Raw genomic sequence first — 23,091 nt, forward strand, 5'->3', positions numbered from 1 at the left:
CCCCAGGAAGGGGCCATATCCTCAGTTGAGCAGGCATTCTTCAGCTGATATAATTCTGGAAGGGGGTTTGACAGCATCCATCAGCTCATAATCTTTCTAGAAGCTTAGAGAATAAATGCTGCAATCCTGAAAGGAGAGCTAGGCAGCCCAGCACTGCACTCCCCACAAACAAACATCCTGACTGTCTCTCATGTGACAAGAAGACTAGATATTAACAGCTGCCAAGGTTTGGGTTTAGCCATTCAATGATATCAGGACTTCTGCGTGTCTGTTTCTCTTGGTCTTTCTTTACGATTGAAAGATGGCCACTCCAATTCTAGGCATCGAGCTGAGAGTAAGGGAGAAGGGGTTGGTTCTGATAATCATGTTTCCCTTTATCAGGAAAGTGAAAGTCCTTCCCCCAGACTTACCTGTTCAATTCTTATAGTCCAGAATTGGTCTGAAGGCAAGGGACACTGGCAAGTTTAATAGCTCTCTAAAGGACATGTGAGTGTATTAATCGACTTAGATTAATTTTGTGAGGCTGGGAATTTGAGGTCTACTAATAAAGGAGAAGCAGAAAATGGATGTGTTGTAAACAACAACAAAAGGCCCCAGCATTTTTCCCACAGGCCGTTTTATTCTTAATTTGTAATCATGTAGATCCCTAAGAAGCATGTGCTTTGCAGCCATACACAGACTATATAAACATTTGGCTGAGGAGAGTGGGGAGATGAGGCTGGAAGAACAAATTGTACTCCCCTTAAATTAGTGCTTATCTCAACGCAATCCTGAGTCTGTAGAATACGATATAAGATGAAGAATCAAGTGAGGACAGAAAAAAATTGAGGATAATCACTGATTATGTGGGAATTCCAATAGGTTAAAAAAAAGAAAAACAAATCTAATTCTATCTAATAAGAACTAAACTGTGCTTTCATTTTTATCAATATCTGCTTGTACCATCAAAAACATTTAGCTTCGTATTAGCTATTTCTCAATGCGGATGTTTATTGGCATTGCTATTGGACAAGCGTACATCTGTGGTAAATTAGTTCAGTAAGGCTTGTAAATGGGGGTCATGGAGTCCTGGTAATTTAGGGCTTCAGGGACTTTGGAAATCATCTAATGCAAACTCATCACTTTACACACAGGAAACTGAGATCAGGAAGAGGCAAGTTGCCTCAAATAAATATAGGTATGAACTTTTGAAAAATCCCTTTTTGTTTTTTCTTCCCCATTAAACAACAGTTATATGTTTTTCTGGTCTTGAACTTCTCTGTGGGCAAATTTGAGCAGAGTATGGTTTTCGAGCGCATACACACACACACACACACACACACACACAAGTTGAAACAATTCATTCGTATTCAGGGAAAAGAATTGTAGATAGCTGAAGCAATTATCATAAGATTGAAGTTTACTTCATGAGCCAAAAAAATCAAACATTAGAAGTACCACCTTTAGACAAAGTAATTATTTAAAAATAATACTTGATGATTGTTACTTTATTCACAGAACAATTAACATGTTTCTGAATCAGCAAAATAAAACAGATATTTCAGCAAACATCTATTTAACTTGGTGATGTCCCAACAGCCCAAATCTAAACATAGATTTCAATGGCAAAAGTTTATTTAATGGGAAAACCTATCCAAAGAGAAACATTTGTTTCATCTGTAGTGGGGAAATATCCATCTGCTATTAGGTTGGTACAGAAAGCCAAGAGTTTTGCAAAAATTTCCACTGGCTGGTTGTTGCTTATGATCCAAGTGAAGGAACTGTTTGAAAAAAAAAATCGATGGGGATAGGTCAATCATTTTTTTAAAATGCTACTTTGGCAAAAATGTACATGGGGATTGGGTATCAATAAGTGAGTAACATTTTTCTGTTATTGGATGTGCTACATTGGGGAGTATAAATAGTTCCAGCATGATTGAATTGGCACAGGTGAATAGTGTAATCTAAACAATAAAATCATTTGCAATAGTGACTGTTGTTAGACGGACTCTTAAGATGTGTGATGCTTTTTCAGATTCATTTTTAGCTTATATTAATTAACAAACCACCCAAATTATTACTTTGCTTTTGTAGTCATTGTTTTAAAAATATGTATTCATTCTGATTAAAGTTTACATGATAAAAGTTGACATTTAAGAGGGGACTTTGGAGAAATTGTGGGTTAAACTTGCTCATTTTACAAAGGAACCAAGGCCAGATGGGTTAAATGACTTTTTGTCAAGGTTACAGAGCTAGTTAATGATAAAATTCCAGAGTTTTTCATCATATGGCATTAGTCTATAAAAAAAGACAGGCTCCCTCAGTCTCTACTGTCTTAACATTGTATATAAAATTAGACTATTCATTGAAGTATTAGGGCTTGTTTTTTAGAAACAGACTAAGGAATAATTATTAAAATTAACATTTATGAGAGGAAACAGAAATGCTACAACATGTAGAAGTTTGGTGTACTTATATCAGAGGAGCAAGTAACATATTTCAATGAACATGAAACACATTTTAATAGTTGAATTTCATATTGCCCATTTTGAAATATCAAGGCATTTCAATATATATACAGAGGGTGCCAAAAACTGTATACACGTTTTAAGAAAGAAACAAACGGTATTTAAATTGTAATACAACTAATGATACTAGCATTCATTTAATTAACACCATCTTTTGAGTGAGCGTCATACTACTCACTGCTACTGTAATTCAATTCAACTTCGAAAAGTCATACATAGATAACCTCTCTTAAAATGTGTACGTTTTTTCGGCACCCCCCGGGTATATTGTATATCAGACATACACCAAATCTTCAGGGAAAGAAAGACTACACAGGGGATCTAAAATCTGAATAAGACAAATTTTGCATACAATCGGTAGCACTTTGAAACAAAATGCAATTCAGTGATATGCAAAGATTTCTTGGGACTTCTGATAAAAAATGATGTATAATTAAAATTGGTGCATGATTAAGCATATAGTTGAATTATGTTTTATTAAAGTCATTTTAATATTCTGGCTCTTAGAAATTCAAATTGTGTTTCCTCCCTGTAACTACAGTTAGAAGTAGATTAGTCATAACAGTAATTAACTATTAATTCAAGTAAACTTGTTCTTTTCTCTTAAAATTGACAAGTAGAATTTGTTTTCAATCATAAAGTCATCATAGGCATCTTCTATTTCTTTGACTTAGGCATTTTCACTATAGGATATTTGTGATATTTGTTGTTAATAATAATCAATTATTATTTTATGGTGAAATATAAGGTAGGCTCTAGCCAATCTTGAAAAATAGGAAACATTAGCACCAAAATTATTTTAAATACACCATTTCATGATTTTTATCTAACTGATAGATAGAACTTTACGTAGTCACTGATTACAAAATAATAACTCCTCTAATCAAAAGAGAATTAAAAAGTTTTATTTATTATAATTTTCCTGCCTCTTGCCCTTCTCACCAAATTAGACAAAGTTTGGTGTGATTGATTTTTCTTCTGAGATAGAAGCTTAAAGAAACAAATAACCTTCCAATTGTAAATAATCACAATCCTAAAAATACACCTTCAAGTCAAATAAAACTGAGGTTTTCCAAGTTCAGAATATCAGTGTTTGAAAGAAGAATTCTTAGGATTAATCATAAATTTCTGGCTAGACAACAAATAATATTGTTGTGGGCATATATGTAATTATCATTTTTTCCCTTAGTGCAATCCAGTAATATGCACTCCTGAAATTGCATTTTTTTCCTTTTTTTCATTATAAAACAATTAAATCAAAACATTCTCATGTGATTCTCTGTTCTTTTCTGTTCAATCCCTCCCCTGATCATGTGTTTCACAGTGACATGAAGGATTATAATGGGGGGTAGGGGAGCTGCTTGTGTGTTACATTCCTTATGATTAGTCTCTGCTATCAGTTACATTAAGACACAGACATCTCAAACACCCACTCCTGTCATTAAAATAAATCCTTTTATGTTAAAATAGTTACAAGTTAATTATCTGATATTATAGTTAAAGCCTTGAGATTATTTTATCAAGGGTTACTCATTGAAACCGATGTTGCAAAAGACTTGAAGGGTAGCGGATAGTTCAAGAGCAACCGACCATGTGACAAATCCTGTGCCAACATCAAAGCAGGCCTAGATGTTAGATGGCTGCCACTTGGAAAATAGCGTCCAAGTTCTCTGCATACACCACCCAAAGACAAGTAAAGCAATAAAAACATGGAAAGGCAACAACAACAAAAGAAGCTGAATTAGTGTACCCGTTATGATTCACATGCCTGAAATGATTTATTTAAAAAGAACATGTAAATGCATTTCCATTGACGATCTTAAGATTCATTTTCAAAATTACTTGTTCATTGTAAGAACAACTTCTACACACTGTGTGTTTATACATTATTTTTTAGTACTATTCAGGGAAGTTACTCATTTTTGACCTTTCAGTAACTATTTTAAGAATCACTGGATTTACATTTCTCTGAAGAGATAAAATAATTAAAAATGGCTCTGTACTGTGAAGTTCTAGCCATGGAATAAAAGCTATGGGAATGATTTATCCCATATAAACAGATAATCTGGTAACTTCCTATAAAACAACTTAGATTCAAACATGGATGTGTGAAATCATTTATTCAACACCCTGGTGTATTTATGCTCTGTGCTTTCTATCTTTGTAGTCCTGGTAAAATTCAGACGCTGTTGGATGTTGCTGTTGAAATAACATGGCCACATCAGAGTAAAACAACGACAACACAACACTAACATGGAACTAATAAAATACCTATTTGTTGACAGAAATTTATGGTATCTTTAGTTTCATGGTTTTATTCTTGCTTTTTGGCTCACATTTCTTCTTAACTCTCCCTTTAAAAATCTTGCAAATTGATGGACGATAAGATTAAAAATATAAAGAAGAAAAAGTGAAGAGAAATGAGAGGAAGGAGAATAAATCCTAAGGTAAGCTTCACACTGTAAAATAAATTGAAAATTAAAAGTATGGAGGAAAATAACATTGCTATGCAAATCAGGGCAAAAGTTAATTAAATAGCCCCCTCCCCCCCCCCCCACACACACACATACTGTTCACTGTTGGTGCAGTATTCACTGGGGAAGACTCATGGGTTGCTCATTTATTCCAGACACACAAGGTCTGGCAGGGCAGGAAAGGCATGATATCGGTCCCTGGGAGATGAGTCCTGACCTTACGACTGTGATGCTTCTAAGCTGCCAGATTTCAGAAGAGCCTGCCCTCTCCAATAGTCATCTGACAGGACAGAAACTTTGCTCCATTGTACCTTGCCTAGCCTGTCCCCTGGCACGATCAGGCTTAGGATCCGTGCTTTTCAGATGACAGAACTGACGGACCGAATCATTAGGTTGATGCAAAAGTAATCGCGGTTTAAAAGGTTAAAAATAATTGCAAAAACCGCTGTTACTTTTGCACCAACCTAACACAATGCTGAAATTAGTTTACACGGAGCTTTGTGGGACTGCAATATATTTTTCCTGACAGACCATGGAAATGACTCAGTTTTGGGCAAGTCAAACGTTACCTATCAAACACTAATAACAATTATTCAACGTGAATATGGAGATTATCAATTATACACGATATTTCAGATAAATAATCATCCTGTAAAGTCTCTGTGTCTCTTATCATTTCACTGAATTAGTAATGGATCTATTTATTGCTATCTGGCTAATGTTTCTGGAAGGTATTAGTAAAGTAGCCTGACTTGTCATTTTTCCACTTACCATGTCCTTTGAATTCACGTGCTATTTTTTTTATTGTTAAGGCATAATTGTCATACAACATGTAATAGTTTTAAGTGTACAACACCTGTGTTTGATACAGGTGTACAACACCTGTATTTGGTACATGTTATTTGATACCTGCATCTATTGCAAAATCATTACCGTGATAGTTCAGGTAATATCCATCACCACACATGGTTATTTTTTTGTTTGTTTGTGATGAGCACTTTTAACATCTATTCTCTTACCATATTCAGTGTGCTTTTAATAGTCATCTGCCAAAGCTTTTATTCAGTGTGCCAGCTCTTATGCTTTGCATCTTTCCTGATAAAGGAGGGCTAACAATAACAGTTTGCCCCTTTTTTTGACCTCTTCAAAATTCAGTAAAAAAGTATTGATTGTAAACCCGGCGGCATTTTTATTTTATAAGACACGATTAATTCCTAGTCTAATAGATTCCAGTGGGAGAAAGTAACACTGGGACATCCTACTTAGTAATTTAAACTTGAAGAAAAATATCATTACCACAAATAGTATTTTCTTCACAAAAGGTTGCCAAGACCAAGTCAGTATTTCATCAGGTTAAAGAGTGGCCAGGACACAAGATTCTAGTTCAATTTTTTAAAAAATGACTGAACCTCATGGATTTCATTGTAAAATAATTTATTTAAATATGATGTAGACGTGCAAAACTGGATACCCTACAGTTCTAGTATACAGGAATTACACTGAAATTTCCAGGTTGACCAACAGAGAAGTAATAAGGAGGGAGAGGGAGGGAGGGACGGAGGGAAAAAGAGGGAGAGAGAGAGAGAGAGAGAGAGAGAGAGGAGAAATAATAGTATTATTTAGAAATAAGGGGAAATAAAGATGATAAATGTGAATGACCTCTATAAAGTCATGGGGTCCCACAGAAACAAGAAAAGACTGAATTTAAGAATTGTCAATAATTTAACCTCACTCATATCTAGTTATCTAGTGCTTCTTCTATTAAAGCAAAATACACCAATAATTTGAATTTCACTGTATTAATTTGTTTAATATAATTAACTTTATGCCTTAAAAAAGTATTTTCTAACCTTCAATTTATATATATATATATATATATATATATATATATATATATATATATATATATATATATTCTGGATTATTAAAAATTTGAGCCCATTCTTCAAATTATAATGTCAAAATATGTTTAATAGAAATACATACGTGTCATCTCAAATTTATGTTATTTAATTTTTATGTAAAATGCTCCGCAGACCATAGCAAATCATCTTAAAACTCAGTGTTTCAAAAAATAGGCATTCATTGAGTTCACTGTAGGTCAATTATTTGGTCTGGGTTCTGCTGGGAGAATCCTCTTATCTGTATTTCCTCACATGTAAGGGTGTTGGCTGGCTGGTAGATTATCTATGAATAAATTATCTAGACTGCCTGGGAAAAGGTAACAACATGTCCCTCTCCCATACATGCGACATTGTAAATTAAAGAAGTTTTCTTGTTAGGGCAGAGACTTAATGAGCAAACGCAGTCAAACGGAAGTATAAGAGCAAAAATGCACACATGCTTGGCAAACTTCAGCATGCAGCACAGTGACTATTTTACCGTTGCCAAACACAATCACATGACTCACCCCAGAATCAAATTGGAAGGGCATTATAAAGATATAGTTCAAAGAGCATGCATGAGGGGGGTGTCATTAATTGGGGTTGTTGATGCAACCAATCTGCTACAAACAGCTTGTGTACTTAATATTATTTTCCTTTCTATATATACCTTTTTCTCTAAGTCACCAACCTCTACTCAATGGCCCCTCTGTTGAAATACATTTTCAAAAATTATTTCTCATTAAGTTTATTGGAGTACAATTTACATATAATAACATTCACCTACTTTGAGTGTATAGTGTGGGAGTTTAGAAAAGTCCATTCATGTAACTACCACCCCAATCAAGTTAGAACATTTCCATCAATTCCAAAAAAAATCATTCACGACTCTACAGTAAAAGAACAATGCCCTAGATCAGGAAATTTTGATATAATCTTTTTTCCTTTTAAATAGACTTCGTTTTTAGAGAAGTTCTAGGTTCACAAAAAATTGAGCAGAAAGTATGAAGAGTTGCTATATCCTTCTTGCCCTCACACAGGCACTGATCTCCATTATCAACATCCCCATCATCGTGCTATGTTTGCCGCAATTGATGAAAATTGATGAACCTACCTTGATCATCACCCAGACTTTACATTAGGTTCGCTCTTGGCATTGGGCATTCTGTAGGTTTTGACAAATGTATAATGAGATGTACCCGTCATCATTGTACCATACATAGTTGTTTCACTGCCCTAAAAATCCTCTGTGCCCCACCTCTTCATTCCTCTGTCCCCACAGAACCCTGGAAACCACTGAAGTTTTTTACTGTCACTATAGTTTTACGTTTTCCTGAATGTCATGTAGTTCAAATCATACAATTTGTAGACTTTACAGATTGGCATCTTTTACTTAGTAATATGCATTTAAGATTCCCCCAAGTCATTTAATGGCTTCATAGCTCATTTCTTTTTTGCACAGTTTATTTACCATAGTTTATTTATCTACCTACGGAAGGGCATCTCGGGTACATCCAAGTTTTGGCAGTTATGAATAAAGCTGCTATAAACATTGTATACAGGTTTTTGTGTGTACTTGATATTTTTATTGCTAAATATTAGTTTTTCTGTTCTAGATATGTCATTAATTTTGTGTGCTTTTGTTTGTGTCTGACTCTTTCTCAGCATAGTGTTTTGAGATTCATCCACAAATCAGTTGCAAGTATCACCAGTTTGTTCTTTTTATAGTTGAGTAATATTCCATTGTATGAATATATGAAATATATACAATTTGTTTATTTCTTCAGCTGATGATAGACATTTGGTTGTTTCCAGTTTGGGAATATTATGAGTAAAGATGCTATAAATATTTTTGTACAGGTCTTACACTTTGGATGCATTTTATTTCTCTTAAGTAAATGCCTCAGAATGGCATTACTGAGTCGGATGGTATGTGTATTTTTAATTATTAAAAACTGTCAAACTGTTTTTCAAAATGAATGTTCCATTTTTCACTTCCAACAGAAATACATAAAATTTCCAGTTGCTAAACATCCTCTCCAACAGAAAGGACTTATGATCTACTGACTTATAGTTGATCTTTTAAAAATTTAGGCATTCTATTTGCTTATGGTATGTGTATGGCATCTTTTGGTGATTTTTTTAAAAACTCAACTTTACTACAGTATAATTTACATACAACATGCATCATGTTGAGTGTCATTTGATGTATTTTACTACATGTACGTATAGTATAATTACCACAATCAAAAAATAAAATATTTTTATCTTTCCCAATGTTCATTTGTTTTCTTTTGCAATAAAGATTCCCCATTCTTTAACCCAGACAACTGTTTATCTCACTTCAGCCACTGAAGATTGGTTTTGACTGTTCTAGATGTCATCTAAGTAGGATCATTTAATATACTTGTATGCTTTTTATTGCTTTTTTGTATCTAGCTCCCTTTGTTCAACATAATATTTTTGAGCTTTATCTATGTCATTTTGAGCATCAGTAATCCATTCCTTTTTATTTCCAACTAAGATTAATTGCATGATTGTGTACAATTTCTTTTTCCAAGTAGTTGTTGATTTTATATTTCCACTAGCACTGTATGACAGTTCCCATTGCTCTATAGTCTCCCTAACACTTGATTTTGTTAGTCTTTTTATTTTAAGCCACTTTGGTATTTGTGCAGTGATATCTCACTGTAGTTCTAATTTCTGTATGACCAGTGACATTGTGAATCTTTACATCTATTTATTGACCTCTGCGTATTTTCTTTGTGAAATATCTATTCAAATATTTTTCCCAATTTTTAAACTGCATTATTTGCCTTCTTATTATTAATTTATGAGTTCTTTATACATTATCTTTCTGTGTTTATTTCACAAGTAAAATTTCAGACTATATAATATAATTTATAGTAAAAACTAAACAAGATGAAACATACATAGAAAATAAAATAGTGAGATTAACGTGCCTGCGTTTCCTTTTTTAAATTTTCCATTGTTAATAATGACCATGTGGAATTAAAAAAAAAAAAGAAGACATTGCTCAAAAGAAAACACAATTGAAGATTTTTAGATTTCTTTAGCTTTATTGAGTTATAACTGATATACAAAAAATTGCATACTTTTTTTATATCTATGTCTCTCTATATACATATACACACATATATGTATATGTATATATATATATATATATATATATATATATATATATATATATATATATATAAAATGGGGTGCCAAAAATGTATACAAGTGGACACATTGGTCAACAATACTAAAACAGTAGTTTTCCATAATCAGAAGGTCTGGATGCTGATGGTAACCACTTTGAGCACCTCTAGTAATTGCAGAAGTCAAACATGAACTGTATTCATCTTTTGTTATTGGTATATATTGAGTATTAGAATTTTAATAGTTTTTTTCTTTTTTAAAATGTGTGTACAGTTTTGTGGTACCCTGTGTGTGTGTGTGTGTGTGTGTGTGTGTGTGTGTGTGTGTGTATTGATGAGTTTGGACATATGCATACATCTGTGATACAAACACCACAATCAACTTACTAACCATATCTATCACCTTCATAAATTAATACAAGATCTGTCCTCTTGACCTATGAGTATTTTAAAATGCACAAGACCATATTGTTAACTATAGGAGTGATGCTTACAGTACATCTCTAGAACTTGTCTTGCATAACAGAAAGTTTATACAGATTGAAAAACAATTCCCCATTTCCCCTTTCCCCAGCCCCTGAGAACCATCATTATACTCTGCATCTATGAGTTTGACTATTCTAGATTCTTAATATAAATGGAATTATGCAGTATTTGTATAATAATCCTTCTGTGTCTGGATTATTTTACTTAGTATAACATCCTCAAGGTACATCCATATTGTAGCAAATGACAAGATTTGTATATCAACTATGTATCCTGTAATCCTGTTAAATTTACTTATGAGCTGCAGGAGATAATTAGTAGATTATTTAGGATCTTTTATGTACACACTTATCATTTGCACATAAATTTGTATCGCATTCATTAATTGATTGGTTGAGTGAATTTTACCTTATTCCACTGGCCAGTTCTTTTAGGGAAGTGCTGAGTAACATGGTAAGAATGGACATCATTGCTTTCTTCCTGATTTTAAGCATGAAGTCAGTCTTTCATCATTAAGTATGATGTTACCTGTAGTTCTTTTTTTTTCTTTTGTAAATTAACTTCTTTATCAAGTTGACAAAATTATCTTCTCTTGTTGACTATCAATACTACTGGTCTTCACAGACAGCTTGCATTTTTCATATTTGTTTCTATTTTAACTTGTTTCTCTATTGGTTTCACGTGAGGTTTCTCACATAATTGCAGTCAGATAGTGCCTGTGGTGGAAGTCATGGAAGCCTCAATCGGAATGCCTAAACAACTTTGCATCTCTGCCTCATTGCACGATCTTATGGGATTTCCACATAGTTTCTCCAGGTGGGTAATGGGATACCTTGCAATGGTGGCTCAGGGTTCCCAAGAGCTCAAATTTAGAAATGAACAGCCCTTTTATAATGTATAGTTCCAGAACCGGCTCATCATTCTTTGTGGGCAAGGACTACACAACAGTTCAAATCCTGGGAGGCTGGTTCGTGGGGACCACGTTCGATACCAACCTTCTAGTAGTGTACATTTAGTTAATAGCATCTAAGTGCTTTTCTTAGATATTTTTGTAATGCTAATTTTAGATACCATTATTCAAATATGATCTAACAGCTCAAGATTGTAGCTCATAGTTAACTTTTCTACTTGTGTACATCCCACTGCTTTTTCTGACGTACTTAAAAGTAAATTACGGAAGATATGACAGCATAGCTCTGTGCTCTTACTAAATTCCGTTTTATATTGTGGGGACAGAACCCCAAAAAGCAGTTTCCAGGCTCTCGGCCTCACATAGAAAGGAGTTGGCTCAGGTAGTAAATGGCCATCAACTATGATTGGATGGCCATCAGCTGTGGCTAGTTGGCCATCAGCTGTAACCAGTGAGCCATTGGCCACTAATATAACTGCCGTGGCTACACTAGCAGGAAAAATGGGGGCTAACAAGAAGATAGTGGCTGGGCTAGCAAGAGCGGATTGCAGAGAGACGGATGCCTCCAGCGAGAATATAGTGAGCTAGCAAGAGCGGATTGCAGAAAGGCAGATGCCGCCAGCAAGAATATAGTGGTATGACTCCCCCATCTATGGCTCCGTGGGTGTTCCTTTTGGGCCTCACCATATCCTGCGTTCTTATGTGGGGAGCGGGACTAGAGACCCCGCAGGCTGCCCTGCATGACATATATATTGACATAAAATACTAAAACTATAATGATAAACCACTAGAAAAAATATCTGAAACAAATGTAAAATTAATTCACTTATATAAAAATCTACATGAATTTGAAAGATAAATACTAAGTTCCAAACAAAAATAAAAGAAAGACTGGATGAATTAATAAAAAATATTCAAGAGTTAATATGAGTGGATAATACCATGACTAAGATAGAAAAATATGTTTAATTTTTAAATAATGTGATGTTTATAAAAATTGAACAAACCAACTGACAAAAAAGACAAGTAAAATTTCTAAAGCAAAATTCTGGACTTAGCCTTGTGCTGCAGAAGCTTTCTGCAGGTGTTTGCTTTTAGGAAATCTGTGTAAAACAAACACAATGTGTCACCAAAGGAACGATTCCTAAGTATATAACTGATTTTATTGAAATAAATACAAGAAAATTGGATAGATAAACAAGCTAATATAATTGATGAATATCATATTTGGAGAAGTAAAATTTGCTACAGAATGTTGTAACTAAAGTCATCTCTTGATTATTTAAAGATGATTATTTAATTGTGACTTAGTTGGCCTGGGCCCATATTCACCACTCCATCTTTTAGCCCTTGCTATTCTGTTCAGATTCTCAGTGCTCCATTTTATTATGTTTTCTCTTCCCTTCTCTGGACATCCACATCGGACATTGGCAAGCACAAGTCATAACTCTCCAACAAAGTCTTCTTTGAGTATGTCAATCCATAGTCAGCTCTCTCTTCTTCCTGCTGTAGTAACTGTCAGCTGTATCAATCACCTTGGACTATCACTCCTCTTGTATTGTCCTTTCATTGTGATTTTACTACTGAAATTTTATCACTGAGATTCTTAACACCTGTATGACTAGATCAAGCCTTATATCTATTGTCTTCTACTTCAAACGTAAATAAATATTTTAAGACTAAATATTCATTAAATTAAACAGCATCCAATCTAAGCTTTAAAAAATTTCTGTTACTACAATTTTGATATATTTTTACTGACTTCTCAATTAAAAGTCAGTAATGCAAAAAATCATTTGCAGGAGATCCGAGATGGTGGAGTAGGTAAACGCTGTGCCTGTCTCCTTCTGTGAATGTATTAAAATCACAACTAAATTATAGGACAATCACCCTGGAGAACCATCTGAAGTCTAGCTGAACAGAAGTTTTGTAACTAAGGATATAAAGAAGAAGCCACACAGAGACTTGTAGGAGCTGTGGGATGTTAGAACAGGCCAGACCCCCACCTGCAAGTGGCAGCTGAGAACTGGGAGAAATATATTGTCCATGGACTTTCCCCTTTTCCAGAGGAATGACTGACCCCATCCCTACACCAGACTCTTCAGCCCAGAGTACCAGTGCTGTGAAGAGGAGCCCTACCCAACATGTGTCTGTGAAAAATAGAGTTGAATGGAGATTCTGACCATTCGAGTGGGATAGGAAGGCTACGGGAAACTCAGACATCCCCTTAAATGACCTGTGCACAGACTCATTCCCTCACAGGCACTTACTCTGGGCTCTGGTGGAAGGACAGTGACTCAGGGAACATTGAAGATATACAGGGAGTGACTGAGTAGTGTGGCTTCAGGGTGAGGAAAGGAGTGACAGTTGCCATTTTCACTGTGTGAGGTCCTCTTTCTATGCAGCCATCAGGTCAGAGCCATTTTCTTGTGTTGAGCCCTCCCCCCACAGACATGGCCAAATATGAATCTGAATTGGTCTGGTGAGCTCCACTTGCTCCACTCTAGTAACTCTCTGAGAAGCTGCCAGTCACAGGCACTGGGTGACCTGGGCCTGCATCAGAGCCCCTCCTAAGAAGCCCCAGAACCAACATACTTGGGGGTTGACTTCAGACGACAGCAGAGCACGACCCAATCAGCCTCACAAATGGCACTCACAAAGGGCGGTCTCAACAGGCATATGAGTCTGCTGGGGCAAATCCCAAGTAGTGGGGTAAGCCCTATGCACAGCAGCCTGTAAGCTGTGGACATGGCAAAACTCCATAGGCAGTCAGCCTGAGGGTCAATCCCACCAAATGATGTTCCGAAAGCACTCAAGACTCAACTATAAGAGCAGGGCACACACAACCCACACAAAGGACACCCCTGGAGCATCTGGCACAGGTGACCAGTGAGAATGTACCAGGGCCGCACAAGACACCTACTACTTAAGGCCACTGGGCCAACATTACATAGGGCTACATCCAGAGGAGTAGCAGATCTACAGAGTAATAGAAACAAAAACAGAGAGGTAGCCAAAATGGGGAAATAAAGAAGAACGGCCCAAATGAAAGAACAAGAGAAAACTCTAGAAGTAGAACTAAATGAAATGGAGGCAAGTGATCTACCAGATACAAAACTCAAAACAGTGTTTATAAGGATGCACAAGGAACTTAGAATGTCAACAAAGAGATAGCAAGCATTAAAAAGGACATAGAAACCATAAAAAAAAAGACAAGTCAAAAATAAATAATACAATAACTAAAATGAAGAATTCACTAGAAGGAATCACTAGCAGACTAGAAGCAGAGGATCGAATCAATGATTGGGAAAACAAGATAACAGGAAACACCCAAGCAGAATGGGAAAAGGAAAAAAAGAATAAAAGACAAGTAAATGAAGATAGTTTAAGAGACTTCTGGGACAACATCAACCATGACAACATTTGCGTCATAGGGGTTTCAGGAGGAGAAGAGAGAAACAAGGAATTGAGAACCTATTTGAAGAAATAATGACTGAAAACTGTCCTAATGTAATATTGCTTGGCCAGGGAAGAGAATGGGTCCTTGCCATCTGTGGTGCCATGGATGGGCGTGGAGTGTATTGTATTGAGTGGAGTATGTCAGACAGAGAAAGACAGATGCAATGTAATTTTGCTTATATATGAAATCTAAAGAAAAAAAATAAACAAACAAAACAGAAACAAAGTCTTAGATACAGAAAACATTTTGATGGTTGCCAGATGGGAAGGAGGTTAAAGTGAGGGGAAAGGGGAAGGGATTAAGTAGTACAAACTGGTAGTTACAAAATAGTCATGGGTATATAAAGTAAAGCATAGGGAATATAGTCAATGATATGGTAATAACTATGTTTGGTGCAAGGTGGGTACTAGACTAGTTAGGGGGATCATTTCTTTAATTATATAAATGTCTAACCATTATGCTATACACCTGGAATTAATATAAAATAATACTGAATGTCAATTTTAATTGAAAATTTTTAAAAAGGGGGGAAAAGGTGAAGGGGAATAACAGGTTCAAATTTCCAGATATGAAACAAATAAGTCATGGGGATGTAACATACAGCGTAGGGAATATAGTCAGTAATATTGTGCTAGCATAGTACAGTGTCAGATGGTGCTTGACTTACCACGGTGACCACTCTTTATATAAATGTTGAATAACTATGGTGTACACCTGAAACGAACATATATTTTGTTAGCTATGTTTTTTTATAAAATTCTTAAAAACATAAAAAAGGAAAAATCACATGTACAGGATAGGGAATATAGTTAATGATATCATAATAACTATGTACAGTGACAGATGGTTACTAGACTTATCCTGGTGATCACTTTGTAAACTATGTAAATGTCTAATCACTATGTTGTACACCGGAAACTAATATAATATAATTTTAAAATAAATAAAAAATAAATTTAATTAAAAAATAATTTGCGAAATAATTTGAAAATGTAATGTAATACTCTGATCTTCAAAGATTCAGATACTGGAGAATATACATGCACACACACACAAACACATGCACACACGTGCCACATCGCAGAATCTTTACAGTGAACAACATTGAAATGCTCTGTGTATCACTTACCCGAACCATAGGCTGTGTTCATTTTAAACTACCTTCTATAAAATGTACTGTGTTTAAATAATCATCAAAACAATAACATTTACTAATAGTTCTTAAAAACTCTGTCCCACTTGGCATCACTGTATCATTCAATTCTACAAAGTCCATACATTTAGAGGTTGAACTGGAGAGAGCCCTTACCTGACCTAGGCTTAACCGATTGCTTTGGGAGAGCAGGGAGTGTGACTGAGCATGACTGTATCCTTAGCAGTTAGCAGAAACTGAATGAGTACTATAGCAAACTGCAGGAACCAACCATCAGCTGCATTCATGGACCTGTTTGGGTATTTGTACACATTATTAAATCATTTTTCTCCACAATCTTCATACATTGTGACTTTCATTATAACTCAACAAATCGGTAAAATCTTTCTGGAAAAACCAAACAAAATGACTTCATTTTGATCACTTATGCAAAGAATTTCTTTCGACTTCAACTAACTTTTATCTTTGAGTGAAAAAATGAAAAATGAAACACCCCTACTAAAACACAAACATTCTTATTAACAATAAATTTTTCTTCAGAAAAATATAAGGAGGTGAGGCCAAAAATGTGAAGACCCCAAGTGAAGCAGAAAACACTTATAAGGCAAATAAACAGCTACGTTTTAACTTATGGCTATAACAAGCAGTTACATTTTGTGGCAGAGCAATGTCAAACCTACACAATCATGATCGTTTAATGATTCTAGAAGCAACTAAGAAGGTCAAAAAAGAAAATTGATGGCAAAGAGTAATGATTTGAATTTCAGTGACGAGATAGTTGCAGTACCTTACGTTTGGGCCACGTGAATAGAAACACCCAATAAAAACAAAATTTGGTTCACATGAAGCCAGAAAATTAGCATTATTAAATGTGGCTTTCCTCTTACTACAGAAAATTATTATTTGCTGTTGACCACTAACCTCCATTAGGACCTACAACTTATTATTCACCAGTAACCTGTGCTGAGTTTAAGTGTTGTCCTAGAAGGAAAAATCTGCAGTGTGTACTAACAAGTCTCTTTGGTTTCTGAGGGTGGTCAAACATTGTTGATTATGTGGTGGTAGGGTGTGTGTGTGTGTGTGTGTGTGTGTGTGTGTGTGTGTGTGTGTGTGTGTGTGTGTCTATGTGTGTGTGTATGATATGCTTTAACCAGACTTTTAAAATATTGTTTTTGGGGGAAATTCAGATTTGGGGGAATACAATATTTTTAAATATACGTTTAATCATGTCTTAGATAAATGCAGAGAGTAAGGAGTCTTCAAAATGTTGGCCTCTTTGGTTCTTCTCTCCCCTCCCTCCCACTGTATTGTTCTGAAACTCAGAGCATTTTAACCTTTCAATTTGATCTTATTTTCTTTTGAATGGATAGCATTGTACAGGTAAGCCATAAATTGCATTATTGCACACTGATTACTTTTTTAAAGCATGGTAGGAACTAGTTATTGCAAGAACTATTATTTATCCTAATTGATCCCAGCTGAGCTTGGAAGGGAGTCTGGCCCGAGAGCCTTCAAAGACTTGCCAAAAGACTGTCAGATTTGATAACTCACACCGCTCTGAACTTGGCTCAGAGAGGTCAGTTGCAGAGCGAACACTAAGCTCTCCCCGATATCCAAGCCTGCTGAAAAATGCAGATACACTGCCAGCTGAGTAAAGTCACTACGTTTTTAACTTTGTTTTAAGAGGCTCATGTGTTCTTGGAACTGGGCATGGGCTGCTTAGCAATGAGAAGATGTTCCCATGTGGAGCTACAGAGCAGATGTGACTGTCCTGTGTGCTGGGAGACATCTGTTTTTGTTAAAACACGGTTTATGCCTTGGCCTAAAGATTTAGGATGACCTGGAAATATAACAAACCCTTAAATTACGCTTCTTTGATTGGAATAACTGAATGCATCCATGAATTTGTGTATTACTGTTTTATATTACATTAATCTGTTTTACATAAAATTCCTCATTTATAGATTATACACATATAGTTGTTGTTTTATGTTATCAAAGCTCCAGCTGAATGATCTTTCCAGTTAATTTATAATGTTAAGTTGTAAGCACCACGAAGGAAAGAAAACAATATTTGTTTCTTCACTGTTGCAGCTTCTTTGCCTAACACAATCCCTGGGCTCATGATGAGCCCTCAAGAAGTATTTGTAGGACAAATGAATAAAGAAACAATTGTATGAATTCAGAAACTGGAAAATCGGCAATCTACTTGAAAGGTGTTTTTTTTTCCTCTTAGGTCAATAAACTTCTTCAATTGACAGGTGTGTTAACTAACCTTAATGTGGTAATCATTTTACAATATATACCATTATGTTATGCGCCTTAAACTGACACACTGTTACATGTCAATTATAACTCAATAAAGCAGGGAACAAATGAATACAATTTTAAAGAAATAAATAAGCTTCATCACTGGAGCCACTTTTAAAGAAAATTTGTGAGAAATATATCATGTAAATCATATGTTTCCAGCAGTCTATTCAAATTGTACCTACAGCTTTTTGAAATTTCATATTATTCATTGAGAAATTTTTAGTTGCTTGATATTCAGAAGGAAATTTTACATTGAAAGTGTCTCTTTTTTATTAGATCGATAGCTAGAACTTTAAATGTTATTCAGGTACAATTAATGTGCCACATTTGTGTAGTGTGTGGGTTAGTGGAGAAATTTGAGGAAGAAGAAGTGAGAATGAGGGCACATAGAGAGATGTTTACCAAAGATAAGTGTTACATTAGTATTCAGCTTCACCGTTTGGCTAGGATTGTCCACGAAGATAGAAAATGTCAGTTCTCTAGTGGATGGTCATGAAGGATTGAGTAAGTGATGAAAAATGTGACAAGAACGAGCTATCTCTAAATATCCATATTCCCATTTTCCCATGGCAATGAAAATTTTAGCTCAAGAAATACTCAAATTAAAGAATCTATTTCAAGCCTCCTTCATGTCGGTGTGGCCATGCAACTAACTTCGACGTATTGGGATTTAAGGGAAAGTCATTGGTTCACCTTCCTGGTAATGTCCTTAGAGGAAAGAGAGTGCCATCCACTTTCATCTTTCCTCTTCTCTTTATTATTCCTCTAATAAATCCTGAAGGTGAGTACGGCATCCTGGGAAGTAATAGAGTGCCACCCGCTTGGGTTCCTTTTGACTTTGTAGAATGGAGCTGTCAGATAGCTGCTTGGAATTTTACAAGAGAACAATAAAGCTTTATCACATTTAATTCATTCATGTTTGGGTTAAGGCTCATTCTCAAACTCAAATCCAAACTAATACAAAAAGAAAGAAAGCACAGTGAGCTATGACATTTTTATAGCTTTAGTTTAACCTATCTGACAGCTCCATTCTGCAAAGTCAAAAGGAACCCAAGTTCCCTCTAGTGGGTGGCACTCTATTACTTCCTACGATGCTGTATCGACCTTCAGGATTTATTAGAGACCACTGAGAAGAGGAAAGTTGGAAGTGGATGGCACTCTCTTTCCTCTAAGGACACTACCAGGAAGGTGAACCCACGACTTTGCCTTAAGTCCCAATATGTCTAAGTTAGTTGCATGGCCACACCGACATGAAGGAGGCTTGAAATACATTCTTGTATGAGTATTTCTCAAGCTAAAATTTTTTATTCCCATGGAAAAATGGGAGTTGGAGAGTTAGAGATAGCTAGTTTTTGTCATATTTTTCATCACTTACTCAATCCTTTGTGACTATCTACTTAGAGAAATGACATTTTCTAACTTTAAGGTCAACTCTAGTCAAATGGTGAAGCTGAATACTAATGTAACACTTATCTTTGGTAAACATCTCTCTTATTATTTTGTGCCCTCATTGTGATTTCTTCCTCAAATTTCTCCACTTACTGACACATTACATTACACAAATATGGCACATTGATTGTACCTGAACTATATTCTAAGCTCTATCCTCCTGCCCCCATCCTCAGATAAATTAAAACAAACAGATTAAAAAAAACAAAACACTTAACTTATCCTTTAATTGACTAAGGATGATGTACTCTGTTGGGTGATAATAGGTGGAAGCAGGTTAATCTCTTTTAAAAAAAAATTATTTCAAATTCCTTAAAGTCAAATGGTAAAGCTAACAGCAGAAACTCAGACACTATATTACACAAGTGGCAGAGAGTTTTCCATTAGAAATCATTTTTGCCTTTCTTCAATTACACCATGAAATGGATGTGTAAAACAAGTCCTGGCTGATAATCCTTTCCAGTGTTATCAGGAACTATTCATTTTATTTTGGACTAAATTTTCTAGTTCTCCTCTCATACAAGACTTGGGCAGAACTCTGACATCCACCTTACCCCTGGAAGAGGAGGCACACCTACATGGTGAAACCTGTGGATGGTTACTGCTATTCATCCCTGTCCTTTCCCAGTGGGGAGGTGCCCTTTCTCCATGGACATGTGGATGGAACTCTGAATTCCACCCTTCCCCTGTAGTAGTGAGGGGGTGTTTCGCCTTCTCCCTAACCATGCTGAGGGGACTGTGGAGAAGAGTCCCGTCACCTGAGTAACATAAAAGTTGGGGAGACCAGGCTCACTGCAGGGGATTTATAAAGTAAATTGATATTTGGTCAATAGACCACAAAGGTGAGCCAGAATATGCATTTTGAACCTAAACAGTTGATCACCAGCTTAAATAAAAGATATATCCAGGAAACTTAGTCTTATAAAATAATACTCAAATTTTCCAAAATAAAGTCCAAAGTTACTCAACATGCCAAACACTAGACACATTTCAAATGAGAAAAGACAATCAAGGGATCTTAGCACCAAGACGCTACACATGTTAGAATTATTGGACAAGGATTTTAAAGAAGAAATCATAAAATGTTTCAAATAGTAATTTTGTATACAGTTAAAAATGAAAACACAGACAATTCAATAAAGAAATAGATGCTATAAAAAGGCAAATAAAAATTTTGGAACTGAAAAATACACAATAATCAAAATAAAAATTTAACATGATGGCCTCAATAGAACAGTGGAAATGGCAGAGAAACGAATCAGTAATTTTGAAGCTACATTAGTAGAAATGATCTAATCTGAGCACAGAAAAAAACAAAATGACAACAAAAAGTAAATTGAAACTTAGGGACTTCAGACAATAAGAGAATATCTAACATTTGAATCACTAGAGTCGCAGAATGAGAGGAAAAATAATGTGAAGCTGAAAATTTATTTGAAGAAATAATGACTGAAAACATCCCAGACTTGGTGAAAGACAAATTCTACAGATTAAAGAAAGTGAATGAACTCCAAAAAGGATAAACTCAAAGAACTATATGTCGAAACGTACCATAGCCAAACCTATGAAAACTGAAATAGAAATTTTATTAATCATTAGTTTTATTTGGCCAGAAATCATGCTAGAAAGGCTATCATATAGTATTTAGTATGCTAGAATTCCAGCAGAAATACAAAATCAAAAGCAGCCTGCTTACACAACACATAGCAACTGGAAAAGCTTTATTTCGGGTTTTGTTGGTTTATGTTTGATCTAGCTGAACAGGGGACTCAATGAACAAAAAAAGTAATTCTTTTATTTTTAAAATCAGTTTGCTATCACAATTTTTTTGTATTTGCTTTATTTCTAAGAAATATTACCTTTATATTTCATACTTCAGTTTTACTCATTCTTGTTCATCTTGTTTCTTCAAATGTTATAAATATTACTTTTCTTTAAAATCCAAAACTCCTTCAACACTCTGGATTCAATTAATCCACATATTTTAATACTGGAGCTGTTGTCCTATCTTTATAATATTAATAATAGGAAATTTTTTACAAACTGTGGATCACTTTATCAGAAATATGTGTTCCTTTTTCAAACATATTTCAATTCATTAATACTAAAGATTGACAAACAATAAAACTAGGCATGATTTTTTTTTGAAATAAGATGATGAGTAAATGATGAATATCAAAGAAACAAAAAAACTTGAGACTTAATCAGTATGAATTTTAGAATTAAAAAAATTGTTTATAATAATTACCAAAAATAACCACACACTATATCAAAGGATTAGGTTTTATCCATTTTAACAGCTCTTTTTAATCCAATAGGTGTCTTCTTCTGGATTGAGAAATCTGAGTTAAAATGAAACATGTATCCTATTTTATATTATGTGTTCTCTTGAAGACATACAGAATGAAAATTTCAACATATGTTTGCACGTTTGTGTATTCATCAGTATCCTGTTTTCATCCAGTAAATCTAATAGCCCAAAATAACCCTATGATTTTAGTGTGTTTAAGAGAAAATATTTCCAGTTTTTACACGTATGACAACTTTCACATAGTCTGTTACCTATACTGTATTACCTATACTGTAATTTTTAGGGAGGTATATTCATTTCTATTCATTTGTTAACACTGTATGTTTTGATTACCTATTCCATGCCCAATGTGATTATGTTTTACATAATCTTGATTAACATGATGCATTCAATTAGAAAAGTGTAGGTATGAGGACTCCTTTTCTTAGCCATATTTTGTGCAAGAATTTCTTTCACATCTTTTCTGTAATTGAAAGTGAGTTTTCTCTGATAGCTAAAATTCTCACTACCTTTCTGATGGAGACAACCCCCCCCCCCCTTTTTTTATACCCAAGTAAAGGAGAAGTGCCAGAGATCAGTAACTCATGGCCATCATTTCAACAACAATTATTTCACCATTCTCAATTTTTGTAATTTTTGTCATAACAGGTAGTCTCTCCATCATGACAGTCACCAACTTATATCCTCCTAACATTTTCATCTATTGAGTACTTGCTCCACGATTTTTCTCTCCACTCTAGTCTGAGAATCAGATTTCAACCTCAAAGATTATCTAAGTAGATGATCATTTAAGAAGGATCATCTAAGAATGACCCTTCTAGAACTCTGGTTCAGAGTCCCTCAATCCTTATAAAACCAATGTCTCTTTGTTTTATTTGTTACCTACAAACATAAATGTAACCTTGATTGAAATCATCACATATCTGTTTCATCTCACTCTATAATTTTTGAATGTTGAAATTTCTCCTTGAAAATGAAGAA

The 23,091-nt window shown here is 34.9% G+C and overlaps 1 long non-coding RNA gene across 3 annotated transcripts in view; it reads left to right on the forward strand.

Moving 5' to 3' along the window:
* Positions 1 to 23,091, forward strand: part of LOC109446497 (uncharacterized) — a 54,880-nt gene that overhangs the window by 9,483 nt on the left and 22,306 nt on the right. For 2 of the 3 annotated variants that reach the window (XR_016019626.1, XR_016019627.1), the window contains exons 2-3: positions 11,201 to 11,330; positions 18,132 to 18,298. This is a non-coding gene — a long non-coding RNA (uncharacterized LOC109446497). The remainder of the gene's footprint in view (positions 1 to 11,200; positions 11,331 to 18,131; positions 18,299 to 23,091) is intronic. The other variant, XR_016019628.1, reaches the window with a different exon arrangement.

The sequence above is a fragment of the Rhinolophus sinicus genome, chromosome 17 (assembly GCF_057876585.1).
Source record: "Rhinolophus sinicus isolate RSI-liver-muscle chromosome 17, RSI-T2T, whole genome shotgun sequence".
In the NCBI taxonomy this organism is placed as follows: Eukaryota; Metazoa; Chordata; class Mammalia; order Chiroptera; family Rhinolophidae; genus Rhinolophus; species Rhinolophus sinicus.